This window comes from Narcine bancroftii, unplaced genomic scaffold (assembly GCF_036971445.1).
Source record: "Narcine bancroftii isolate sNarBan1 unplaced genomic scaffold, sNarBan1.hap1 Scaffold_180, whole genome shotgun sequence".
In the NCBI taxonomy this organism is placed as follows: Eukaryota; Metazoa; Chordata; class Chondrichthyes; order Torpediniformes; family Narcinidae; genus Narcine; species Narcine bancroftii.
The window spans coordinates 605-21155 of NW_027211915.1; positions in this window are offsets into that span (position 1 = coordinate 605).

Consider the following 20551-nt stretch of genomic DNA (forward strand, 5'->3'; position numbering starts at 1 on the left):
AATCTGAACATGGGCTGGCTGAACTGTACTGTTTTATTTACACACGTAGGGGAATTTTGTAATGGGGTAAAAGACACACACATACACACACTCGGCAGATTAAATGACACACTCGCAACCACTCGCAGACAGAAAGCTATACGATCAAGTTACAAAATACGATACCCGCCACTCTTTGATATCTCTCAAAGGCACGGCTCCTAACTAAACTAGGGACAGTGATTTGTAGACACAGTACCACAGCTCCCACCCTTTGTCCACATCTTACCAACGATTCTCCTGCCTTGCCCACAGTTCCAACCTGGAGTGGAGCTAGTGTTCGTCCCAGAAGAGGCAAACGGTCCACACATGGTGAACTTTATAGTGCCATCAGCTGGAGAGTCCGGCCCAGGTATTGATGAGGCAGGGCTTGATCTTGATTGGCAGGTGAGGTGACTTCTGACTAGGTTCCAGACAGAGAGGTCGCATGACCCTCCACAATCCACACCGCAGACTCCCTCGGCGCCAATAAAGTGACACACTCCCAGGAACAGAGGATGAAGCTCACTCTGCACTGTCCCATCACACACTCCCGGAGACAAAGGGTGAAGCTCCCTCTGCACTGTCCCGTCACTCACTCCCAGAGACAAAGGATGAAGCTCCCTTTGCACCGTCCCATCACACATTCCTGGGGACAAAGAATGAAGCTCCCTCCTCGCCATCCTGTCACATAACATATACCTGGGGCAGAGATAATCACCGGCTTTTATTCTGTTGCATTTATCTCTCTCTCCCTGGACGGCTCCTGATCAGTGCCATTGATGAGCTGAGGGCTCCCAAGGGTATGGCAGATGACCTAGAACATGGACCAATCTGTAGGGTGATGATGTTGTTGGGGTGGGGGGGGGGCAATGTCACAGGGTTTCATTGTTGCAGGCAGGAAAGGGAGAGGTGGAATGGAGATGGGGAGTAGTTGCATGAAAGCCAGGAACATCACCGAAACACACCCTTTGTCCTTCTGAGTCTGTGCCAAACTATTATTCTGCCTAGTCCCCTACTGACCAGCACCATCACCCTTCATACCCCATCCATCAACGTAACTCACCAAATTTCTCTAAAAAGTCAAAATTGATCCCACATTTATTCTTTACCTGGCAGCTTGTTCCACACTCTCACCATTCTCTGTCTGAAGAAATGCCCCCCCTCCCCACCATGTTCCCTTTAAATATCTTGCTCTTAAGCCATGTCCTCCAGTTCTTGCCTCAATGGATAAAGCCTGCTTGCATTTACTTCATCAACAGTTTTGTACGCTTCCGTCAAATCTCCTTGGTTCGATGAGGCTCCAGGGAATAAAGTTCTCACTGAACTAAAGTCCCTGCATCCTGCTTGTACATTTTCTCTGCACACTTTCAATCTTATTGATATCTTTCCTGGCCAAAACTGCACCCTGCAATCCAAATCTGGCCTCATCAATGACGTGGAAATCTTCACTGACACTTTTACTGAAGGAGGCAAACATGCCAGAAGATGTTTATCTGCTGAACGGAGTCCATGGCCACAGGAAACTCAAAGGTGATAGCGTTAAGAAGGCATGTGAACTTGGTTATTTCTCCTTGGAGTGACAGAGGATGAGGGGTGACCTGATAGAGGGGAATAAGATGATGAGAGGTATTGGGAATGGACGGACGGAGGGTATTCCCCCAGAGTAGGAATGGTTAACATGAGGGGGGAGAGAGGAGGGGGAGAGGAGGGGAGAGGAGGGGGGAGAGAGAGGAGGGGGGAGAGAGAGGAGGGGGGAGAGAGGAGGGGGGAGAGAGGAGGGGGGAGAGAGGAGGGGGGAGAGAGGAGGGGGGGAGAAGAGGGGGGAGAAGAGGGGGGGAGAAGAGGGGGGGAGAGAGGAGGGGGAGAGAGGAGGGGGAGAGAGGAGGGGGAGAGAGGAGGGGGGAGATAGGAGGGGGAGAGAGGAGGGGGAGAGAGGAGGGGGGAGATAGGAGGGGGGAGATAGGAGGGGGGAGAGAGGAGGGGGGAGAGAGGAGGGGGGAGAGAGGAGGGGGGAGAGAGGAGGGGGGAGAGAGGAGGGGGAGAGAGGGGGAGAGAGGAGGGGGAGATAGGAGGGGGGAGATAGGAGGGGGGAGAGAGGAGGGGGGAGAGAGGAGGGGGAGAGAGGAGGGGGAGAGAGGAGGGGGAGAGAGGAGGGGGAGAGAGGAGGGGGGAGAGAGGAGGGGGAGAGAGGAGGGGGAGAGAGGAGGGGGAGAGAGGAGGGGGAGAGAGGAGAGAGGAGGGGGAGAGAGGGAGGGGAGAGAGGGAGGGGAGAGAGGGAGGGGAGAGAGGGAGGGGAGAGAGGGAGGGGAGAGAGGGAGGGGAGAGAGGGAGGGGAGAGAGGGAGGGGAGAGGGAGGGGAGAGAGGGAGGGGAGAGAGGGAGGGGAGAGAGGGAGGGGAGAGAGAGGAGGGGGAGAGAGAGGAGGGGGAGAGAGGGGGAGAGAGGAGGGGGAGAGAGGAGGGGGGAGATAGGAGGGGGAGAGAGGAGGGGAGAGAGGAGGGGGGAGAGAGGAGGGGGGAGAGAGGAGGGGGAGAGAGGAGGGGGAGAGAGGAGGGGGAGAGAGGAGGGGGAGAGAGGAGGGGGAGAGAGGAGGGGGAGAGAGGAGGGGGAGAGAGGAGAGAGGAGAGAGGAGGGGGAGAGAGGGAGGGGAGAGAGGGAGGGGAGAGAGGGAGGGGAGAGAGGGAGGGGAGAGAGGGAGGGGAGAGAGGGAGGGGAGAGGGAGGGGAGAGAGGGAGGGGAGAGAGGGAGGGGAGAGAGGGAGGGGAGAGGGGGAGGGGAGAGAGGGAGGGGAGAGAGGGGGAGAGAGGGGGGAGAGAGGAGGGGGGAGAGAGGAGGGGGGAGAGAGGAGGGGGGAGAGAGGAGGGGGGAGAGAGGAGGGGGGAGAGGAGGGGGGGAGAGAGGAGGGGGGGAGAGAGGAGGGGGGAGAGAGGAGGGGGGAGAGAGGAGGGGGAGGGGGAGAGAGGAGGGGGAGGGGGAGAGAGGAGGAGGAAGAGAGGAGGGGGGAGAGATGAATGGAGAGACCACTCACTCCCCAGTGCCAACGCATTCCTGCGTGTTTACAGAATTCCTGGCCTCTCCTCATTACTGCTATTATGGGATGTCAGAGATCCCGGCGACAGCTGACAGGGCGGATAGACTCCAGTCAGGGTATTGGGTTACAGCGTCTGACCATCCCGTGGGGGTTTACCCCTCCTGCCCCCACCACTGGGGTTTACCCCTCCAGCCCCTGCCTGGTAGAGGCACCACCCACTATGGTTCAATCCCTACCTCCAGCAAGACAGAAGCCCCTTTTCCATGGGCATCCCAGTTAATTGGCCATGCAATGTCTCCCAGGATAGGACGCCCTTTGTGCCGTTTCCGCTGGGTCACCCTTCACTGGGACACTAATTGCTTTCCCACTGAACACAACTCATCCCTGGAGATCAGAGTGTTCAAACTTCCACTGAAAACGGGTACCTTTCTGCTGTCCCTTTTCCATTGGTTTTATCAGCAAACACCGGGAGTTGTGATTAGGGGCCCAGGTGGTTAATCCCCGACGTGAAATGACATCATCTGATGCCAGCGTTCGGACACCATTCCTTTTCCATTGGACCCTGTCCCAGTAAATTCCCAGTTAATTCCTGGGGGAGGGTGCCAGTGAAAGGGAAGAGAGACAGTGTGTGGGTGCAAATACCTGTGTCCCCGGGAGGGAGATATTGTGTGTGCATCTAAGAGAATGGGAAGAGAATGACCATATCTAAGAGAGAGAGAGAGTGTGAGTGTGAGTGGGTGTGTGTGAGTGAGAGAGAGAGAAATTGCATGGGAAAGATGTCAGGGCAGTGGTGGGGAGAGAAGGGGGTAGTGGCAGGTGTTGGCAAGAGGATGAGGGAGGGTGAGAAGCAACTAAAGCGATGAGGGTTTGAGAAAAAGAGGGAGGGAGGGGATCGGGGAGGAGGTGGGAGAGAGTAGGTTGGTAGAGAGGGGGAGAGTGGGAGAGGGAGGGAAGAGGTGAGAGAGGGTGTATGAGAGCGGGGAGGAAATAAGAGGGAGGGGTGTGTGAGAGTGAGAGGGGGTGTATGAGAGAGGGGGTGTATGAGAGAGGGGAGGGGGTGTGAGAGAGGGAGTGAGAGAGAGGTGTGTGAGAAGGAGGTGGTGAGGAAGGGGAGGTAGGGGATGTGAAAGAGAGAGGGAGGTGTGAAAGAGAGGGAGAGAGGGAGGGAGAGAGAGGGAGGGAGGAGAGGGTGAGAGAGAGGGAGGAGAGGGTGTGAGAGAGGGAGGAGAGGGTGTGAGAGGGAGGAGAGGGTGTGAGAGAGGGAGGAGAGGGTGTGAGAGAGGGAGGAGAGGGTGTGAGAGGGAGGAGAGGGTGTGAAAGAGGGAGGAGAGGGTGTGACAGGGAGGAGAGGGTGTGAAAGAGGGAGGAGAGGGTGATAGAGAGGGAGGAGGAGAGGTTGGGAGAGAAGGGGTAGGGAGTGACGGTGGATCTGACAGACTCCATGTCTGTATTTCCATGCGTGAGAGAGGTGAGGAGGGAGGTCATGGGGGTAGGTGATGTGTTGGGGGAGATAGTGTGTCTGAGAGGGAGAGTGTGCGTGAGTGTGTGCACGTCTGCATATGTGCATCTCTCCCTCTGTGGTTAATCAGGGCCCCTCCCATTTCTGCCCTGCTGGCAACATCTCTTCCAAGGACTTTTCTGATCACGCTCTTCAACACCTTCCCATTTGTCTGCTGAGCTATAACTACAAACTCTTACTTCATCCAAACCCACTTGGCCTTGCCCCACTTCAGGATTTTAGATGTGGTCCTTTTCCATTACGGTCTTAAACCTGATGTGACATTGATGAGAAGGCTCGGGCCCTTCACGTTCCTGGGGTGGTCTATGTGTTGGCGGAGCTCTCCTGGAGCCAGCACATCATGGCAACAGTGAAAGAAGAGGCTCATTGACTGGAACATGCCATTTGGCCCATTGAGGCTGTACAAAACCATCATTCTGCCTGAACCCAGATCATATCTCTCCATACACCTCCCATCCATGTTTCTGTCCAAATATCTCTCTAATGTCAAAATTGAGCCTGCATTCACCACTTCAGTTGGCAGCTCCTTCCACTCTCTCACCGCTCTGTGTGACGATCTTCCCCTTATACATTTCCCTTCCTATCCTAAACCCATGTTCTCCAGTTTTACTCTCACTCAACCACAGTAGGAAATCCCTGCATGCATTTACACCATTTATACCAGTCATCATTTTGGAGTCAGAGGAGATTTGGCAAGTTGTTTGATTCTCTGGAGAACTTTTCAGATGCACTGTGGTCGCAACCAAGCGTAGTTTGGGAATTCACTTGCTCAGGAATACGGCCTGCTCCAGAATGCAGAAGATGGAACCAGGACCATAACAAGCTCTAACGTTCTGGCCATTGAGTGCATCATCGTGAGGCGCTGTGTCAAGAGGTCAGCCAAACATCACAAAAAAGTCCCCTACACACTGGGTACAACCGAGGCTAATTCAGTGAGGGGGATCTTCAATCTGTGTCTGTCCCCAGTTGTATGTGATGGGACAGTGCAGAGGGAGCTTCACACTGTTTCTGTCCCCAGGAGTGTTTGACGGGATGGTGCGGAGGGAGCTTTACTCTATCTATCCCCAGGAGTGTGCAATGGGACGGTGCAGAGGGAGCTTCACTCTGTATCTATCCCCGGGAGTGTGTGATGGGATGATGCGGAGGGAGCTTCACTCTGTGTCTGTCTCTGGGAATGCCTGGTGGGATCGTGTGGAGGGAACTTCACTCTGAATTTGATGTAGGTGTGTGTGATGGAACAATACGGAGGGAGCTTCACTCTGTGTGTGTCCCCAGCAGTATGCAACGGGAGAGTGCGGAGTGAGCCTCACTTTTTGTCTGTCTCCAGGAGTGTGTGACAAGACAGGATAGAGGGAGCTTCACTCTGTGTCAGTCCCCGGGAGTGTGTGATGGGACAGTGTGGATGGATCTTCATTCTGTGTCGGTTCGTGGGAGATGGGACAAGACGTAGCAGAGGGTGTGTGAGATGGGAAGGTGCAGAGGGAGCTTCACTCTCTGTCTGTCTCTGGGAATGTGTGACAAGAAGTGGAGAGGAACCTTCACTGTCCCTGTTCCTGAAAGTCTGTGACAGGACAGTGCGGAGGGTGGTTCACTCTGAGTCTGTTCAAAGGAGTGTGTGACAGGATGGTGCGGAGGGAGTTTCACTCTGTGTCTGTTCCCAGGAGTGTGTGATGGGAGAGTGCAGAGGGATCTTCACTCTGTGTCTGACCCCAGGAGTGTGTGATGGGATGGCGTGGAGGGAGCTTCACTCTATGTCCGACCCCGGGAATGTGTGATGGGACAGTGCGGAGCGAGCTTCATTCTACTGTCTGCCCCCAGGTGTTTATGACAGGATGGTGCAGTGCAAGTTTCTTTCTGTGTCTCTCCTTGGAATTGTATTATGGGACGGCATGGAGGGAGCTTCACTAATTGCCTGTCCCTGGGAGTGAAGGCACGGTATGAAGGGAGCTTCACTGTGTATGTCTGTGCGAGTTTTTGACAGGACAGTGTGGAGGGAGCTTCACTCTGTGTCTGACCCAGTAGTGCTTGACGATGCGGTGCAGAGGAATGTTCACTCTGTTTGTGTGCTTGTGCGATGGGTCAGTGCAGAGGGAGCATTACTCTGTGTTTGTCTTGTGACAGAGTATATAGATATGTCTATGGGATATAAATTGGGAGTAGGTCACATACTCCTAGAACGCTTCCACCAGCGTTGTCTCCGCTCCATCCTCAACATCCATTGGAGCGTTACATCCCTAACGTCGAAGTACTCGAGATGGCAGAGGTCGACAGCATCGAGTCCACGCTGCTGAAGATCCAGCTGCGCTGGATGGGTCACGTCTCCAGAATGGAGGACCATCGCCTTCCCAAGATCGTGTTATATGACGAGCTCTCCACTGGCCACCGTGACAGAGGTGCACCAAAGAAAAGGTACAAGGACTGCCTAAAGAAATCTCTTGGTGCCTGCCACATTGACCACCGCCAGTGGGCTGATAACGCCTCAAACCGTGCATCTTGGCGCCTCACAGTTTGGAGGGCAGCAACCTCCTTTGAAGAAGACCGCAGAGCCCACCTCACTGACAAAAGGCAAAGGAGGAAAAACCCAACACCCAACCCCAACCAACCAATTTTCCCCTGCAACCGCTGCAATCGTGTCTGCCTGTCCCGCATCGGACTTGTCAGCCACAAACGAGCCTGCAGCTGACGTGGACTTTTTACCCCCTCCATAAATCTTCGTCCGCGAAGCCAAGCCAAAGAAGAAGGTCACATACAAACACTTTAAAACAGATCTTATTTGAAATACTGGAGCTATGCTAGGAAGAGTGGCTTCTCACACCTTTTTTGTAAGAGCTTTGAAGAGTGCTCATGAGAGTCACTAATGGATTATTGTTTGCCAAAGCAACAGATGAAAGAGCAGGCTAGAGCCACTGCTGTCTGAAAGGAGAATTTGCTGTTGTAAGAGAGTCATGTGGTTTTGTAAGCAGAGAGAGTCAAACAGGCTTTCTCTCAGTCTCAGTGTGTGTGAGAGAGAGAGAAGCAGAGATCACTTGACAGTGTCTGTGAGCAGAAGTTGCCAGGACTGAAACAGGACAAACTGACAAGCCCTAGTTTGGAAGACGGCCTGGTTGAAGCCCTTGTGTTTCATGCAAGAGGAGAGGGCTGGCTGTCTAATGATTCACTTGGAATAAATGAAACAAAAAGGAACTCTGTGGTGCCCTGAAAGAAAGAGGTCATCATCTGAAGAACCCTGATGGGGCAGGTTTCGTCAGCAAGACACTGAGGTGACTGATAGAAGTACATTAGTTGTGGATGTCCTGGAACAACACATCTCTCGGAAAACTGACAAGAACCTTCCTGAGCAGTAACCATTTACCTTTTGAGCACCAAAACCTGATTAACATTATACATGTTAAATTCTGTGCACTGTTTAAGAATTGCCTGCAACCAGTGAATTTGGAGGAATGAAAAATGAGATTGGACTGTGAACCAAATAACTTTTCTGAACTTACACACATATTACATACTCATGTGTTTAGAATTAGAAGGGGGTTAAGTTAGGTTAAGCTAAGTTAATAATAGATAAGTTAAAGTGTGATTCTGTTTTCATGTTTAAAGATAATTAAAAGCAACTTTTGTTTAAGTAACCATTTGTCTTGGTGAATATCTACTGCTGCTGGGTTTATAGGTCCTCTGGGCTCGTAACAGTCTCCAGTAGTGTGTAACAGGACTGCATTGAGAGAGTTTCACTCTGGGTCTATCCCTGGGAATGTGTGATAGGACGGTGCAGAGGGAGCTACACTGTCCATCTATTCCTGGGACTGTGTGATGGGACAGTGCTGAGGAAGTTTCACTCTCCATCTGTCCCCGGGAGTGTGTGACGGGACGGTGCGGAGAGAGCTTCACTCTATGATTGTCCCTGGAGCATGTGACAGGACGGCGTGGAGGGAGCTTCACTCTGTATCTGTCCCCGGGAGTGTGTGATGGGACTGTGCAGAGGGAGCTTCACCCGGTGTCTGACTCCAGTTGCCTCATAAGTTTAAATTTTTTTTTTGCCTCAATCCAAGCCGTCAATCACTGCCTGAGCCCCTCCAAAAGAAACACAAGGCAGGTAGGGTTCCAAACAAAAGTGCACAACAGCGCATGTGTGAGGAGTCGCGCATGCGCAGTGCGCTCACTAAGGAAAAAAAGAACACCGACGGGAGGGGGGTCCAGCTGAGGAGTGAGCAAACACAGCACGACAGGAAAGGGAGTGATAGGAAAGAAGAGCAGCAACAGGAGGCCCAACAGTGAAATGAAAAGAATTTAGTGAAAAGAAAAATGAAAAGTACAGGAGAAAAAGTGAGTAGAATAGAGCTGGTCGTGGCAGAAATAGGGAAAAGATTAGAAAATGTGGAAGAACGAGAAATGGCTGTAGAAATGGACAAGAAGAAAATTGGAAGAAAGTGACAAAAATGTTAGAGTCACAAGAGTTAGTGCAGAAGATGGATATAATGGAAAACTATAGTAGGCAAAACAACAAAGATAGTGGGACTAAAGGAGGTCGTGAAATGGATTCAGCAATGGTTGGATGGGAGGTGAGTAGTGGTAGAAAATTGTTTGTCCAATTGGAGGCCGGTGACTAGTGGAGTTCCTCAGGGATCGGTCCTGGGTCCACTATTGTTTGTTATATATATTAACGATCAGGAAGTAGGGGTGGAGAATTGGATAAGCAAGTTTGCGGATGATACAAAGATTGGTGGTGTTGTGGACAGTGAGGAAGATTACCGTAGATTAAAATGTGATTTAGGAAGGCTGGAGGTGTGGGCTGAGAAATGGCTGATGGAATTTAATACAGATAAGTGTGAGGTGTTACATTTTGGAAAGGCAAATCTAAATAGGTTATATGCATTAAATGGTAGGCTATTGAGATGTGCAGAGCAACAAAGGGATTTAGGAGTGATGGTAAATAGTACCCTCAGGGCTGATACTCAGGTAGATGGTGTGGTGAAGAAGGCATTTGGAATATTGGCCTTCATAAATCGAAGTATTGAATTCAAGAGTAGGGAGGTTATGATGAAATTGTACAAAGCATTGGTGAGGCCAAATTTGGAGTACTGCGTACAGTCTTGGTCACCAAATTATAGGAAAGATATAAACAAAATAGAGACAGTGCAGAGAAGGTTCACGAGAATGTTGACAGGATTTCAAGGTTTGAGTGACAAGGAAAGGTTGTGCAGACTAGGACTTTTTTCTCTGGAGCGTAGAAGATCGAGGGGGGACTTGATAGAGGTGTTTAAGATTTTAAAAGGGACAGACAGAGTAAATGTGGATAGGCTTTTTCAATTAAGAGTGGGGGAGATTCAAACGAGAGGGCATGGTTTAAGATTGAAGGGGGAAAATTATAAGGGGAACATGAGGGGAAATTTCTTTACGCAAAGGGTGGTAGGGATGTGGAATGAGCTTCCGGGAGACGTGGTTGAGGTGGGATCATTGGTTGCATTTGATAGACTGGATAGTTACATGGAGAGGACTGGAGGGGTATGGACCAGGTGCTGGTCAGTGGGACTAGGAGGGTGGGAATTTGTTATGGCATGGACTAGTAGGGTCGAACTGGCCTGTTCTGTGCTGTAAGTGGTTATATGGTTATGAAGAAGGCATAAATATGAAAGAATTTATAAAAGAATGGATCCCAAAGGTCCTGAGAATGCCAGAAATATAGAAAGGAATGGAAATAGAAAGGGCACACAGAACACTAGCCCTGAAACCACAGTCACAACAAAAACCAAGATCCGTTTTAGTAAAATTTCTGAGATACTCGACAAGAGAAAATATACTGGAGGGCAAGGAATAAAATTAGAGAAGACAAAAAACCACTGGAATCTAAGGGTCAAAAAATATTTTTTTACCCAGACATAAGTTTTGAACTCCTAAAGATGAGGAAGGAGTTTAATACAGCAAAATCAATCTTATGGAAAAAAGGTTATAAATTTATGTTAAGATATCCAGCTGTGCTTAAAATCTTTATCCCGGGGGAGAAAAACAGACTGTTGTCGCATCTGGAGGAAGCACGAGAATTTGCAGAACGCCTGCAGGACAGAAGGAGAGATGAAGAGATGTAACAAGAATGAAGAACAACGACAAAATACATATAAAGATATAAAAATAATGTACAAGTAAGAACTAAAGGGAAAGAAAAGGGAAGAAAGGAAGTAAGGGGGAAAAAAAGGAGGGGGAGCTTTGATATATGTGAAGATAAAAGTCTTTTCTGGCGGGGGTTGGGTGGGAGAGTTGATGCTTGAGAGCAGGTTCACAATCCAAATGAAGAGGGGAGTTGTGGTTGTCTGGCAAGGGACAAGGGGCATCTCAGAGAAGTGGGGGGGGGGACACACTTGGGATTAAGGGAATTTTAGATGTGGGAGTTGTTGAAGTATTTTATGTTTTAAAAGTGTTGTCATACATTGAGTTCAAAAAGAGAAAACAGATGAAAAGGGGGATGGTGGTGGTGAGGAAGTGGAAATGAGGTGTAAACAGGATATGAGATGGCCATGTTGAACTATATGACTATAAACATTAATGGAATACATAACCAAATTAAATTTCCTGAAAAAAGAAAAAATAGACATAGCATTTGTGCAGGAAACACATCTAACTGAAGTGGAACATAATAAATTAAGGAGAGACTGGGTAGGGCACATAGCGGCAGCATCATATAATTCAAAGGCCAGAGGTGTAGCTATATTAATCAATAAAAATGTACCAATCAAAATTGAGGAGGAAATAATATTATGTAATGATAAAGAGGTATGTAATGATAAAGAGTCAGATATATTCAGAATTCTGGAATTTGATCAATATATATGCACCTAATGAAGAGGATCAAAAGTTTATGTAAGATATTTTTTTGAATATTGTAGATATGCAGGGGAATATATTGATAGGAGAGGATTTTAACCTTAATCTGGACCCAATGTTGGATAAAACTGGACAAAAGATGAGCAAAAAGAATAAACTGGCCAAATTTATGGTTAATCAATGCAGGAAATGAAACATCAATATATGGAAGAGGCAGCACCGAAGGGAGAAGGAATACTCATATTATTCGAATAAGCATAAAACATACTCAAGGATTGATATGTTTTTGTTGTCGGCCCATATTCGAGGGAGAGTTAGAAAAACTGAATATTTCTATCTGATCACTCACCCCTGTTATTAGCAATAGAACTGGAGGCAGGTAGGGTTCAATGTCAGCCTGCGTCAGTAGTGTGGAATCACTGGTGATGTCTCAACTAATCCAAACAACAGAGGAACCTTGCATCATGTCTGCATTCTCCTCCCTGGAGTGTGCTCCTGCCACTCCCAGGAGAGGGAAAGGCTCCTCCTGAAAACGATAACATCCTTTCTGTCTGTCTGATTATGTCAGCTCGCAGAGAAGGCAACCTGCCCTGCACTCCCATCGTCCCCAACAGATCCCTTGCAAGAGGGAGAGTGGAGCCATTGGGGGAGTAACAATCGTGCTGGAGACCCTAAGCAGGTCATGCAACATCCATAGGAAGCAAAAGACTTGAGGGTTCGGGCTGACCTCTTTATTGAACATCAATATCAGCCTCCAATTTCTGTAAATCCCCTCCCCACAGGCGTCTCTTTCCTCCAGCTCCCCACACCCAAACCTTCCTTCTTCCATCGGAGAGCTACCTCCTCCCTCCATCACCTCAGCTTCTATCCTCCCAGCTGGATCCACCTGGGGCCTGCTACCTGTTGGCCTATGCCTGTCCCTTCCTCCTGTTCCCTTTTTATTCAGCTGCCCGCATTTTTTGCTTACCCTTCACAGCGAGCGGGACGGATCAGTCGGGAGCAGTAAATCCATATATAAACTGTCGCCTGTGACTCGAAGGCGAGACAGATGCACTGACTCACACCTTCTAATGCAGAATACCTCACAAACAGCACATTCTCCCAGCACCCTGTAACTGACTGTACCCTCACTAACATTGACCCCATTCCCACAGCACTCCATCACTGACTGTACCCCCAATGATATTGACCCCTTTCCCCCAGTGCCTTCACTGACTATACCACCACTGACATTGACCCCTCCCCAGCACCCCATCAGATTGTATCCCCCTTCCCTCAGTGATCCCTCTCCCCCAGTGCCTCATGTCACTGACTGTACCCCGAGATTACCCCCTCCCTCAGTGACCCCTCTCCCCCAGTGCCCCATGTCACTATACCCCCACTGATGTTACCCCTTCCCTCAGTGACTCCTTTCCTCCAGTGCCCAATGTCACTGTACCCTCACTGACATTAATCCCCCTCCCTCAGCAACTCCTCTCCTCCAATGCCCTGTGTCACTGACTGCTCCCACACTAGCATTACCCTGTGTCACTGACTGCTCCCACACTAGCATTACCACACACTGTCCCTCAGTGAACCCTTTCTCAGAATGAGTGGTCTGTGTTGATTAAACCCTCTTGGCCCCAATTCATTTTCCAGGATGAGTCAAGATCAGGGAGCTTGGCACAGATTGTCACCAGCATGCACACAGGTCTGAGACTCTGTCCCCTACCCTGCTTTCAGTCCAGTTCCCAGTGCCTCCCTGCCTCACCTTGCCAAGGTCACCAGAACCGAGACACACACTGGTACATGGGTGCACACACAAACACGCCTGTACACAACCCCCCACCAACTCACACACAACCAGAACACACTTGGTATACAAGCAAACACAGTCAACATTGCACTCAGTCCTGGCTCTCACACACCCTGAAATGAGTATACCCCTCTTGCTCTCTCACTCACACACAGGGTGCCATATGCACATCACCTACAACCTACTCACCTCTACAGACACAGTCCCACACTCCAACCACAATACCCTGACACATCCCCTCCTCTCTCTCTCTCTCTCACACACACACACACACACACACACACACACACACACACACAGTCAGTTTAAAACACACACAGCCAAGCATCTGGACATAAATGAACACTCAAACACACCTACATAGCCAGACACACGAATATTCAGATACTCAAATACACACAAACACCTCCACACAGTCGACCACACCCCCATATCCAAACACCCACACCGTTAAAGATCCACACATCCCTACAATGAAACCACCCTTCACACACCAAACACACCCTCAACCCCACACAGGAAAACACCCAGCACATCTAGTGAAATAATCTTTCACATAACAGACACATTAGACCCTCATTCAAATAAAAACACAATTTCCCCACACACATCCACCCCAACACATCCACTTCTCTCATACACACACATTCTCACACTCAGTCAGACACTCTCACGCACGTGCACTGTCTCTCACACACTCACACACACACAGACCGTCTCATATACACAGACACACACACTTGCACAGACCCGCGCGCAGACTCTCACACGCACACACACTCAGATACACAATCTCCCCACGCGCGGACACTCACAGACACTCCCACTCTCTCGCTCTCTCACACACACACATTCAACACCCGGAGGCTGGCTGACAGCGAGATAAATAGACAGGTACGCATCTGCCCAGACAAGAAGGTGCAGCGGCGCCAGCGACTGCAGCCGCGCAGGGAGCGCCCCAGGGCGGCTGACCAAGTAGGCACCTCTTACCTGGCTCCGCTGCTCTCCGCTTCGCCTGCTCGGCTCTCTCCCGTCCGCCGCTTTGCTGGGTTTTACCGGCCGGCCCCTCCCTCCCCTCCGCCCGGGAGCTGATCTCAACAACCCCTCTGTTCCCTGTTGTCAGTCAAACGGAGACAGGCGGGTCCCAGAGAGACCAGGAGAAACGGAGGGAGGGGGCGACAGGTATTTTACTTCAATGCACATCGCATTCGTAACTAGGTGGATGATCTTGCTGCACTGCTACAGGTTGGAGAGTACGTTGGAGGGCCATGACTGAGCCATATGATGGATGCCATTGGGAGCTGAACGTCCAAGGATACAAAGTGCATCGGAAGGACAGTCGAGGAGATAGAGGGGCAGGTTTAGCTCTGCTGATAAGCAGCAATATTAAGATGGTGAGTCCTTCTGGATTGAATTAAGGAATAGTAAAGGTAAGAGGCAGTTGTATACAGGCCCCTCAACAGCAGCCAGGATGTAGACTACAAAATACAACTGGAAATGATTAAGGCATGTCAGAAGGACCGTGTTACGATCATTATGGGGTATTTTTAATATGAAAGTTGATTGGGAAAGTCAGGTTGGTAAGGGACCTCAGGAGTTTGTGGAACGCCTACGGGACGGCTAGCTAGCGTGTTGATGAGTCCACGGGGGGGGGGGGGGGGGGGAGAATCGGCTGTTCTGAGATAGCTGCTGTGTACTGATTAAAGAAATTAAGGAACCCTGAGGAGGCAGTGATCACAACATGATTGAGGTCACTTTGTTCTTTGAAAAGGAGAGCTGTCGCTATTGACCCCTTTCCCCCAGTGCCTTCACTGACTGTACCACCACTGACATTGACCCCTCTCCCCAGCACCCCATCACTGATTGTATCCCCCCTTCCCTCAGTGATCCCTCTCCCCCAGTGCCTCATGTCACTGACTGTACCCCGAGATTACCCCCTCCCTCAGTGACCCCTCTCCCTAGCACCCTGTGTCACTGACTGTATCCCCACTGACGTTACCCTCTACTTCAGTGATCCCTCTCCCCCAGTGCCCCATGTCACTATTTCCCTTACTCCGCAATGGAGTAAGGGAAATTACAGTCGCAAGAGAGAGGAACTGGCCAAATAAAACACACGAATGGGGAAGGCAGCGGATCAGCAACAGCTGGATTTTATGTACAAAATGAGGAAAGTGCAGGGCAGGTACATACCAAAACGAAAAATGAGACAATTGTGGCCGATGAGAGAAGGTAAAGCAAAAGAGAGGTCATAGAAGAAAGCAAAAATTAGCAGGGAGACAGAAGACTGGGGAAATTTAAAACTTGGAGAAGACAGCCAAGAAGGTGATTCGGAAGGAAAAGATGAATTATGAAAGGAGGTTAGCAAGAAACATCAAAGAGGATATTAAAAACTTTTAAAGATATATAAAGAGTAAAAGAGTGACCAAAGTAGACGCAGAACCAATAGAAAATAACACTGGAGAAATTGTAATGGGAAACAAGGAGACAGCAGAAATGAATGAATACTTTGGATTAGTCTTCACTGTGGAAGACATGAGTAGCATACTGGACTCTCACGGGTCTCTTGGTAGAGGAGTGAGGTTGGTTGAGATCACAAGAGAGAAGGTACTTGAGAAGCTCAACGGTCTAAGGGTGGATAAGTCTGCTGGACAGGATGGAACGCACCCTCGGGTTCCGAAGGCGGTAGCTGTAGAGATTGTGGAGGCACTGGTAATTAGTCTGGCGAATGTCACCTGTTTAAGAAAGGAGCAAGGCAGCAGAAGGGAAATTATAGATCTTTTAGCCTGACTTCAGTGGTTGGGAAGATGTTGGGAGTCAATTATCAAGGATGAGATTACAGAATATGGAGGTGCATGACCACATAGGCCCAAGTCAGCATGGTTTCCTTAAAGGAAAATAATTCCTGACAAACCTATAGCCATTTTTTAAAAAGAGATCACGTGGGAGATTCAGTGGATGTTGTGTATTTGAACTTTCAAAAGGCCTTCAACAAGGTGCCACACATAAGGCCCCTAAACAAGATGAGAGGCCATGGAATTACAGGAAGGACCCTAGCATGGGTAGGGCATTGGCTGGTCCGCAGGAAACAGGTGGAATAAAGGGATCCTATTCTGCGAGGGTACTGGTTTCACAGAAGTCAATGTTGGGGCTGCATCTTTGTATATAAATTATTTGGATTATGGCTTTATGTCTAAATTTGCAGATGACACCAAAAAAGGTGGGAAGGAAAGACTCCAGAGGCTTGGATAGATTAGGAGAATGTGCAAAGAGGTGGCAGATAAAATGCACTGCTGGAAAGTATATGGTCACTCTCCTGTCACTCCATTCCCTTTGCACTCTTCCCCCATCCACACTCTCCCCTTCCTCCCTCACCCCTCCCCTCTGTAACCCTCCACCTATGCTCTCCCCTCCCTCCTGTAACCCTCCCTCCCATAACCCTCCACCCACACTCTCCCCTCCCTCCTTCACTCTCCCATCACCCTCCACCTTGCTCTTCCCTCTGTCACCCTCCACTCTTGCTCTTCCCCTCTCTCTTCTCCCTCAGTCTCCCTCCTTCCATGTTCAGCCTATCCTACCTCCAAACTCACTCTCCCTCCCCTCACCTCTCTGGCCCCTCTGAGGGCCTCCGTTCACTTTGCTCCAATTCCAAGGTGACTGAGGGGCGATGCGTTGATACCTTGTGATTCTTCTCCCTACCCTGGTACCATCACACCAGGACAACCAACTCCAGGTCAATTGACTCCTCTGACCTCCTCCAAAGGATGAGGACCAGGAACCTGGGCCTCAGCATCAAGACCAACTTCAATGTCACCATCTCTGTCCGGGACCCTCCGCTTTCAGAACTGTTGACCTCTGGCCAGTCCTGAATTGAGCCACCAGTGAGGTTCTGTCTTGATGGTCCAAATCTTACTGACTGTAAGGCGTCTCAGGGAGAATTCAAGAGACAGCGAGAGAGCAGGGAGAGAGAAAGAAAGACACAGACAGACTGACTAGGTCGGGCTTTTGGCAGAATCAATAACTTTTCTATTATCATGCTCCAATTATCAATCTGTGATTGGACACAATGTATGGTGGAGTGTCATCCCAGGGCATTGATGAGGTCACAGTGCTAATGATTCACGGAGAGCTTCACCTTTATCTGTGAAGGACCTCGATGTACAAGGGCCTTTATCTGTGAAGGACCTCGATGTACAAGGGCCTTTATCTGTGAAGGACCTCGATGTACAAGGGTAGGACCTGGGAGTGGTGGGGACCTGGGAGTGGTGGGGACCTGGGAGTGATGAACAGAGGGACTTCAGACACTCACACACCACTCTCCTTCATGCACTCACACACTCTCTCATGCACACTCACTCTTAACACACACACACACACACACACACACACACACACACACACACACACACACACACACACACACACACACACTCACACTCAAAGACACTTCCTATCTATTGGTGGAGCTGGTGTGAGTGCAGTCACCAGGAGTGTGGAGCAGAGCAGTGAGTTAACAAGGGGTGACAATATGGATGGAGTGACACTCAATGGGAGTGACTGGGCCTGGAGAAAGACACTGTTTCTGTTTGGGGGAGGTGCCCAAGGGCATCAGCAAGACCTTAGCCTGACGGCCAATCCTTTCCCAGCTAGTCCAGATCGGCACTGCTGCCTGGGCCTAACCAGAAGGTCATGGCTGCCCCCTGGGCATGGAGAGGAGACACTCTCCCAATCAGACCCTCAGGCAGAGACCAGGATCATCCATCCTGAATAACTACAACCCCCAATCTAAATCCACTCTCACTTGTTCCGCAAAGTTGAAGTGGGAGGGGGAGGGGCCAGAAGGGAGAGAAGGTATGGAGGGAGGGTAGGAGAGAAAGGGTAAGAGAGGGAGTGAGAGGGTGAGAAAGGCAGAAAAGATTAGGGAAAGGGAAAGAGAGTAAAAACTAAGAGGGGGATTGGTGGGGGTGTGTAGAAGGGGAGAGGGTGAGAAAAGGAAGGACAGAAAGGTGGGGGAAAAGAGAGGGAAGGAGGGAAAAATATAGAGCAAGGGGGGGAGACTGAGGTGAGAGGGAAATAGGGTGTCAGATAGATAGAGAGCAGGTGTCCAATGTGATAGAGGGAAGAAGTGGGCTTTGGTGTTGGCTGTAGTGCCAGTTGTTGAGTGAACAGTTTGGGCAGAATCCTGGTGACAGATGCTTCTGAGTCGTGGGAAAGTCCCGGGGAAGTCACTCACCACTGTGTGGGGCTGTGGGAGTTGGGGTGGGGGGGGGGGGCGCAGACAGGTCCTCTCACAGGATTAACCCCTCTTTTGTGCAGCCGGAAATCTGTTCCTCCTATGATGGGGCGGAGATCAGGGGAGAGGGAGGTGGTTACTGGTCTTTCTCTCCTCCACTGATGCTGCTCGACCTATCAGTGAGGCAGGAGGAGGGGTGGAGGAAGGATTGAGGGGGGTACAAGTTGGGAGAGCAGTGGGGCAGGGGCTGAATGTCCTGCTCCTGTCCCAGAATTTCTGGGCTAGAAGTCTGGGGACTGCAGGATCCCAGGGTTGGTGGGGATCTAATGGAGAGTCCATGGGAGGGAGGGGGGCGGGGTCAGAATTAGAATTTGATTTTATTGTCGTGAACATGTCACAAAATTTGCTGTTTTACGGCTGCAGTATTGTACAACACAGGTGCGAAAATTGTTATAAATCACATTTCAGTAAATACACTCATTAAAAATAATTAGTGGCAACAAAGAGAAAAGAAGTGAGGCACTATCTGTGGTTCATTGTTCATTCCAAAATCTGATGGCGGAGGGGGAAGAAGCTGATTTTGCCACATTAGATGTTTGTCTTCAGGCTCCTGTACCACCTCCTGGATGGCAGCAGTGAGAAGAGGGCATGGCCTGAATGGTGAGGGCCCTTGAGGATTGAAGATGCTTTCTTGAGACACTGCTTCTCAAAGATGTGCTAAATGGAATGAAAACTAATGCCCATGGCCAAGTTCACAACTCTTGTCACCTTTTCCCATCCTGTGCATTGGCACCTCCATACCAGACATGATGCAACCAGTCAGAATGCTCTCCACGGTACACCTGCAGAAATTGGCAAGTCTTTGGTGACATACTGAATCTCCTCAAACTCCTAACAAGATATAGCTGCTGGCAAGCTTTCTCCATGATTGCATCAACACAATGGCCTCAGGTCAAGAACTTCAGGACTTTGAAGTTCCTTGCTTTTGCCAATGTGACAACAAGGTTGCTGTTGTGACACCACTCAACGAGCTGATCCATCTCCTGTACACTTCCTCATTGCCGTCTGTGATTCTGCCGACAACCGTGGTGTCATCGGCAAATCTGTAGAATTGTGCCTGGCCTCACAGTCATGGGTGTCGCGAGAGTAGAGCAGTGGGCTAAGCATCCATCCTTGAGGTGCGCCTGTGTTGATCGTCAGTGAGGAAGAGAGGTTACTGATCCACACTGACTGTGGTCTTCCGATGGGGAAGTTAAGGATCCAGTTACAGAGAGAGGTGGGGAGGCCCTGATTTTGAGGCTTGCTGACCAGTTACTGAGGGGATGATGGTGTTGAAAGCTGTAGTCATTGAAAAGCAGCCTGATGTATATATTGGTGTTGTCTTGTGATCTAGGGCTGAGTGGAGAACCAGTGAGATTGCACCTGCTGTGGGATGATTGTGGTGGCAGATGAATTGCAGTGGGTCTGAGTCTTTACTTAGGTACAAGTTAATTCTGGCCGTGCCCCCAACCTCTCAAAAAGCATTTCATCCCGGTGGATGAGTGCGATGTTGAGGCTGCTCACCCTGCTCTTCCTGGGCTCCAGGATGATTGAAGCCCTTTTGAAGCAGGTGGGAACCTCCAATGGCCACAGTGAGAGATTGAAATTGTCCGTGACCACTCCAGCTAGTTTGTCGGGACAGACCTTTCAGTACCCTGCCAGGTTCACCCTCTTGAAAGACATTCGGATGTTGGCCTCTGAAACAGGTATCACAGGGTCGCCAGCATCTGCAGGGATTCTCACTGGTACAATCGAGTTCTCCTTTCCAAAGCAAGCATAAAAGGTGTTCAGCCCATCGGGGAGTAAAGCATCACAGCCATTTGTGATGCAAGGCTTTGCCTGGTAGGATGTAAAGGTGGGGTAAGGAAGAGAACGTGCAGTCAAAAAGATTCACATCAGGCTGCAGACTGCTGGAGACTAGCTTGAGAGGTACCAGGTATGGGAACCAGAATGCAAATAGCACTGATGCATTCATCAAGATGCTCTTTATCCACTACAGTTTGCCAGTTTAACACCATAATTCCCCTCAAAACTAATCAACAAACTCCTAGACCTGGGACTCAACACCCCACTGTGTAATTGGATCCTTGATTCCCTCACCTCCAGA